The sequence below is a fragment of the Suricata suricatta genome, chromosome 6, assembly GCF_006229205.1.
Source record: "Suricata suricatta isolate VVHF042 chromosome 6, meerkat_22Aug2017_6uvM2_HiC, whole genome shotgun sequence".
Taxonomy (NCBI): Eukaryota; Metazoa; Chordata; class Mammalia; order Carnivora; family Herpestidae; genus Suricata; species Suricata suricatta.
In genome coordinates this window covers 107,093,834-107,101,090 of record NC_043705.1, presented here as the reverse complement: position 1 = coordinate 107,101,090, position 7,257 = coordinate 107,093,834, and positions in this window count along the sequence as shown.

The following is a 7,257-nucleotide window of genomic DNA, read 5'->3' as shown; positions in this document are numbered from 1 at the left end:
CGCTCCGGGGAGGTCAGGCCCGCGCCGAGCCGCCTCGCGCCGCCTGCGCGCCCGCCCTGCGCCGCCCTCGCTCCCTCTCCCCCAGCTTAGCCGGGCCAGGCTGAGACGCGGCGTGGCGGCTTCCAAAAAGTGCTCTCCACCATCCTCCGACTCTCGCCTTCCTACTAGCCCTCGATTTCTCCCGCCTCCTAATTTCTCTCGCCTCTGCTTTCCCTTCCTCCTCCTCCGGACCCTCCAGCCCCCAGCCCGGCCTCTCGCCCCGCCCGGAGTCCTGAGAACAGTTGGGCTCCCAGCAGGGAGGCGGGCAGGACCCCTACGGGGAAGGGGAGGGAGGCACGGGTTGGGCGGGCCTGGGAGGGGGACACCGCGGGGAGAGAATGCGAGAAAGTTGTAACATCTGCCGGGGCCGAGCCCCAGGTGGAGGGGCGGGACCTGGAGCAGCGGCTCCGCCCCCTGGCGGGATGCCCAGGCCTGGTCAGGCCCTCTGGCTCCGGCCAGCTCCCGGGCCCACGCCGAGAAAAGGAGAGAGAGGGGCTGCTTGGAGTTCAGTGGAACAGCTCCGGAATGGCCTGGCCAGATATTCCTCGGAGTCTTAGCATCTCTGCGTGCCAGCCCTGGAAGGGACGTGCATAGTTTTCTATTCCAACCGGGTAACTCTGCAATTGGAGAAACTGAGGCCCTGAGATGGGTGGGACCTTGTGTAAGTCACAGAGCATGCTGGTTGCTTCTTCCCTGGTGCTCAGTGGCTATTAGAGTGGCAGTAGAGACAGCAGTAGAGACAGCAGTGGAGAATAGGGATGACTTTTGCAAGCCTGGGGTAGGGGGTGCAGTCTGGAAATCTGCAAACTAGGTTCAAGCCTTTGCCAGCTTCCCTCTCCCCATCCCTCCCACTCCTCATCCTGCGGATTCGCAGCCAGAACGCCAGCGCTGAAATCCAGAGGGCAGGGGCTGTTGAATGCATCTTGTATCCACGGGGTCCAGTACATGTTGCATGAGTCCGTGGATGAATGGGCCTCCCGCTTCTTGCAAGCCAACTCGCACCCGAGGAAATCTCCACGGCAGAGAAGGCAAGCCCCAGGGACTCCTGAGACAGGCAGGTACCATAAATGCGTGAAGCAGGGGGATGGTGTATTGCCAGAAGTCAGGGACCACGGTGAGCCAAAGACCACAGCCTTGTTCCTGCAGACCATTGTCATACAAGAATCCAGATCTTCCCATTTTCTAAGGACACCCAAATCCAGATTATTAGGAGAAATATCCCAACTGTTAAGTGCTAGCAACTAATTTCAAGCACATTTAAGCACAGCACAGGCCGACTCAGACCTATCTGAGGACTATTTTAGGCCATCCGGATGCCTTTTGCAACTTCCAACATTTTACTAGGCTACGCTTGTAAATGGGAAAGCTGAATAAAACAAAACCAGTTAGGTTTCTTCACTACCAAGGCTTCAAATGTTGGATATTCTCATCTCCAGGAGGGGTTAGTAAAGCTATATTTTCCAATGTCATGTGACCAAGGACCCTTCTTTTCAGAGTTTCTCCAAAGGCCAGTGTTTTGGGGAACTTGGAGAAACAGAGACTGCCCAGGTGTGGTTTCCCTGCTAGCATCCTTCCCCTGTTACTATTCTGTTGTGATCCCTTACCTTTTCCTTAAAACCACTGTGTGTGGGGAAAAAAACCAGACCTCCAAAACAGCATCCCGAGTGAATCCACATTTTGAAATGAGGGCTGCGTGGGGCTGGCCGCTCCTGTTTGCTCAAAGCCCCAGATTTAGGGTGACCAGATTTATCAGAAGGGAAAACTGAGCCTGTTTTTCTGGCAAAAGAAATGCTGAGGACAGACAGGAAAAATACAACCTCCTAAGGGGAATGCTGCTAAAATGGTGCTTCCAGAGGCTTCAGCCCGAAGGCTGTCCTGAGGGGTCAAAGTGGGACAAGTCACAGGAGGTACGATGGACTTGGGTTTTGCATTCTGTGCATTGTCCCAGACCTTGGTCAGGAGGACATGGAGAAATGGCACAAGGAGAAACGGGCAAGGGAGGTGGGGTAGGGATGCAGCCTGGGGGAAAAAAAGGTCTGGGGAGGCAAGCTCAGAGGCTGGCAGGGGTGGGGATGGGGAAGTGTCATAGGGACAAGACAAGCAGAATTTCTAAGAGTTCAAGACTGGGCACCGACATCAAATTGCATGTGTTCAAATCCCGCCACTTCTTTGAGGTCAGGCCTTGGGCAAATTATTTGGCCTCCCTCGGCCTCAATTTCTTCTTCTCTAAAATGGGATAATGATGTGAATGAGACACAACACAGCAGGCAGTAACATGCCCAGCACATAGTAAGTACCCAGTGAATGTGAATAATTAGGATGATTATTCTTTGCGGTTCTGGGAGAAAAGACCAAGTCCTGTGGGTGAATGTTACTGGGAGGCAGATTTCAGGCCAAATTTAAGGGATTACTTTTGTAGGAAATCTGGCGGTTTTCTTAATAAAAAGATGGCAGTGATGGGTGAATCACCACGTGGCAAGGAGTGGGTGGAACTCTGGGGCCCAACGCTTGTTCCCAGTATTCACATTTAAGAACCCCTCATGGGCTCTTAAAGGTACTCACAGAAACCCATGTGGCCTCAGTGGGCACCGTGTGGCCTCGGTGGGCACCGTTTGCCCTCTAACATCCTACGGGTATAACACTGACCCTCAATTCTTCTTTTAACGCCAGCACATAGCAGGGCCAGGCTGGAACATTTAAGCTGAACCTTTCCAAAGGCTCAAGGATGACACAGGGGAAATAAACAAAAAGTAACGTGAATCCAGGTCATGTCGCTGTTAAGATGTGTGTGACTCACTCTTCTTCCCTTTATGTCCCCTACAGGATGCCTACCACCCTCCTTCCCTGGGACAGTGTCCATCATCCCTACTGCCACCCGGATGGACTCGAGAACTCCAAAATGTCTGAGGTTTGGCCCAGAAAGTAAGTTCCCTCTTCAACTAAGCTAGTCTCTGCAGTTTCTATCTCGGGACCTACCTTTTTCCAAGGTGAATGACAGCAGGAGATCCACCCCTGCAGACAGGGAAGAGCCGACTCTCATTCACATAAGTGCACACTTACCCCTTTATCCTCCAAGGGCGGCTACATTAGAAGAGAGCGAGAGTGGGGTGCCTTGGTGGCCCAGTCGGTTAAACGTCTGACTTCAGCTCAGGTTCATGTTCCGGTGGTTTGGGGGTTCGATCCCCGCATGGGACTCTGTGCTGACAGCTCAGAGCCTGGAGCCTGCTTCAGATTGTGTGTCTCCCTCTCTCTCTCTCTCTCTCACACTGGCTCTCCCTATCCCTCTCACGCTCTGTCTCTTTCTTTCTCTCTCTCAAAAATAAACATTAAAAAATTTTTTAATTAAAAAAATAATAAAACAGTACCAGAGGGGTGCCTGTGTGGCTTAATTGGTTGAGCATCTGACTCTTAATTTCGGATCAAGTCACGATCTTATGGTCAGTTGTGAGATTGGGCCTTGAGAGTCAGGCTCCGTGCTGAGCATGGAGCCTGCTTGGGATTCTCTCGCTCCCTCTCCCTCTGCCCCTCCCCTGCTCATGCACTCTCTGTCTTTCTCTCTCTCAAAATAAATAAACATTAAAAATAAAAAGTACAAAAAGCCTAACATCTGCACACAAAATGCAGATCAGATGTAGTGGGGGTATAGTGTCGTTACTTCCTGTCAGACTTTAAAAAACACTGCACTCCTCGTTATCAGCACTGTGCAAGAGGGCATAACGTGCCCACCTGTCCAGGAGGTAGGGAGCTTCTGAACTAACATGGGGAGCAACAAAAAGGACTTGGAAAGTTCTTTCCAACTTGAAAATGTTATGATTCAGATTATGTATCCATAGAAAACTTTTTAGGATACAGAGATATAAAAGTGAAAAAGCAGGTGAGTCTGTTTTGTGGCTTTGTCTTTCATTGCTATGTGTGTTGTGAGGTAGCTGTAGGTGCAGGGGTCTGTGTGTGTGTGTGTGTGTGTGTGTGGCCACCTTTGAGCTAAAATTAACTTAGTACAGATATCATTTTCTCCTGACGTAATTGACCTTGGCAAAGATCTTAGGCACAGATTATACATGCTGTTGTCCTCTGGAGGTCAATGTTTCTAGGCCGGAGCAAATCAAAGACTTGAAAGATACGACAGAAACCTCTACACAGTCACAAGAGTCCCTTAATTCAAAGGAGAGCTTGTCAGGACTTCCTCACTCCAGACCTACTGATTCTTGCTTCACACGCAAACCTTACAAGGCTAATGATTTTGTTTCCCAGCCCAAGAACATTGGAAGCAGTTCAGAAGGAATATAGAAGAAAGTGGCTTGAGGCACTTGCCTGTTTTCTAGTAATACAGTTTCACAGTGGAAACATCAGGAGAGAACAAAAGAATAAACAGAAAAATCAGACCTATGACTTCCCAAAGCCTGGGAGTTTGGGGCCCTTTGGTGCAAAAGCAAAGAGTTGTATCCATCTGAACAGACCCAAGGGCACCATCAAATCACAGCCACAGTGGTGAATAACAGGTCCCTCGTCAGAGTTTAAATTCGGTTCAGGGTCCTCTTCTGAGGAAAGCTGGGGAAGGCATCAGTAGTTTTTCAAGGTTTCCATGCAGAATGGGTTCTTTGACAGATCCACGGTAACAGCTCAGCTTCAACTGTAGAACGTCTTCCCCGGGAGACACAGGCCCACAGCACCAGCTATGGAGGGTTCTGTAGTGAAGAGGACACTGCAGTGACACTGGGGGCCCCTCCCCAGTGGCAGGCCCGGCTCACCCACCTCCTGTCCCTCTGCGGCACCCACGGATGCCAGCTCTATGTTCCCTGCCCTTTACACCCCTCAAGCCCCTGGGAACTCGCCTGGGAGCATAGAATTCCACTTCCGGGACCTTTTCCAACAGTTAGGCCATACCCTCCTGATGAATTTTCTATTCAAAAAATGCCTCCACAAGAGAAAGTTCCACAGCTTTTCTTGGTCATCTGGTCTAGCGGCCACTGGTTCTTGCTTTATCTCCCACACTCTCAACTAGTGCATGTTAATTACAGTAGCTTTATAACCAAAGGTGAGGTTGGAGGTGTTTAAGAAAGCCATTCTGGCTGTATTCTAGAAAATATATTGCCTGCACAGCTGAGCTGGTCTTGCCAGTAGGCAAACTGAGGGACCCCCGAGGCTCAGTCCTTGCTGGATATTATTTGGGCAAAATGGTTCTGGGAAGAGAAGCATTTTCCTCCTTAATGCTGGTACGCCCTCTTTTGCATTTCTGGGAGGAGGGGAGACACACAACCCTCCTGAGTCTTGCTTCCGGCCCTCTTGGTGGTCTCACCATATCCCCCTTGCTTTAGTGTCAGGATCCCCAGATCAGACATCTGAACCCAGAATGGCAAGAGCCAGGGCACCGTCGCCCCTTGCCTTTAACCCTTCACGGGGCCCCAGGCCTGGGCATTTCAATGGCTCCTTTCTCTGGCGCTCAATGAAACATTCTTCCGAGTAGATTATTGAAAGCAGAGCTCTGGGTCCACAATGGGCGCTCTGTGCTCCCAGCCACTGCCCAATCTGTTTGCCCAGCCCGAACACGGCCTTGCCTCTCGGCACGCTCCCCGCCCTCCACCCACCGACCCCGGCCCCACCTGGAGGCCAGCTCAAAGGGAGGCAGTATGAAAGGACTTGTTCTCCACCTTCTCAGAAGTTCCCGCCTTGGCCTCTGCCAGCCCTGGGAGGAATTAGCCCAACGGCCTGCCTCCAGCCCATCCATCCGGGGCTCTGCCCACTTTGATGTCTGGAGGCTTCCGTCCTCACACGGGTCATCTGGTTTCTCTCTCTCTCTCTCTCTCTCTCTCTCTCTCTCACACACACACACACACACACACACACACACACACACACACACAGGTGGTACTTTGAAAGGAAGAGGTGAAGTTCCAGATCATCAGACTGGGAGTAGGGGGACAGGGGCACTGAGATCCAGATAAATGGAGGAGCTCCTAAAAGGGAGGGTGACAAGCTGCCCACCAGCACCCCCTCTACCAGGTTCAGGGAGGGAAAAAGTATGCCAGGGGTTAAATGGGAGACTCCTGGAGCCAGACGTCTGTGTTCCAGCCCAGCTCTGCCATTTGCTAGCTGTGTGACTTAGCTACCTGGGTCGACCTCTCAGTGCCTGTTTTCTTATTTGTAAAACCGGAATAATTATCATAGGTACCTCATAAGGTTGTTATAAGGATTACAACAGACAAGGCGTGAGAAGCTCTTAGCATGGTGCCTGGTGCATAATAGGCTGTCTCATGAAATGATAGCTGTTGTTATTATTGTTACTATATTTAGATTCTTTTGTCATTACACTTAGAGTCTATTCCTACAAGTGCTTAGCTTCAGGGACAAAAATCTGCATTCCCTTGATCAAGTCCTTTTTCTCTTCCAAAATATTCAATGGCGGCTGATTGCCTGTAGTAAATGGCTCGGGCTTCCTGGCTTGGCTCTCAGAAACAGAACCTTGACTCTCACCTTCATAACAGTCACTGGAAACATGGAAGGTAAACAAGTCCTCTCACTGTCACTGTCCTCATCTGCTATATTTGAAGAACGTGGCTTTTAGCACAGATAGAAAGAAACCCTGCCTGGGGGGAAAAAGACACTGAGTCAATACCCAATTGAAGCTTGGAAGTCATAAGAATGCTATAATAGCTTGCATTTATTGAACATCCACTGTGAGCCAGGTACCATATATGACTGTATTTATTATCTCACTTAATTCTCATGCAGGCCTATGATGCAGATAAAACTATTACCCTCACCTGCATCTGACAGATGGAGAAACTGAGAAGCAAAGAAAGGTTAAGTAATGTGCCCAAGGTCACACAGCTAGAAAGTGTCAGAGCCGGGATTTGAAAGTAGGTCTGGGGTCTAATGTCTGTTGCGTTAAATACCCCACCATTCACTCTCCTGTTGGAGACATGTAACCTGTCTCTGGGGTCTTCACTTACGGTTTCCCCTGTGCTCTCAGTAATTAGATGCCAACTGTCTCAGTGCATTGGAATACCCTGGTGGTCCCCAGGGACCCTGGGATGTCACACTCCCCGAGAGGCACCTTCACACCTCGGCCTCCTGGGTAGAGCTCTACCCCTTGGCTGCTACCAGTTCTCAGGCCTGTTCCCTGCCCTTTGCACTCCCTCCCTGATGTCCCAGTGCCTGCTCTAGCAGCTCTGGGATGTCCCAAAGCCCTCTGTGGCAGAGGCTTCCCTTGGGTGTCTA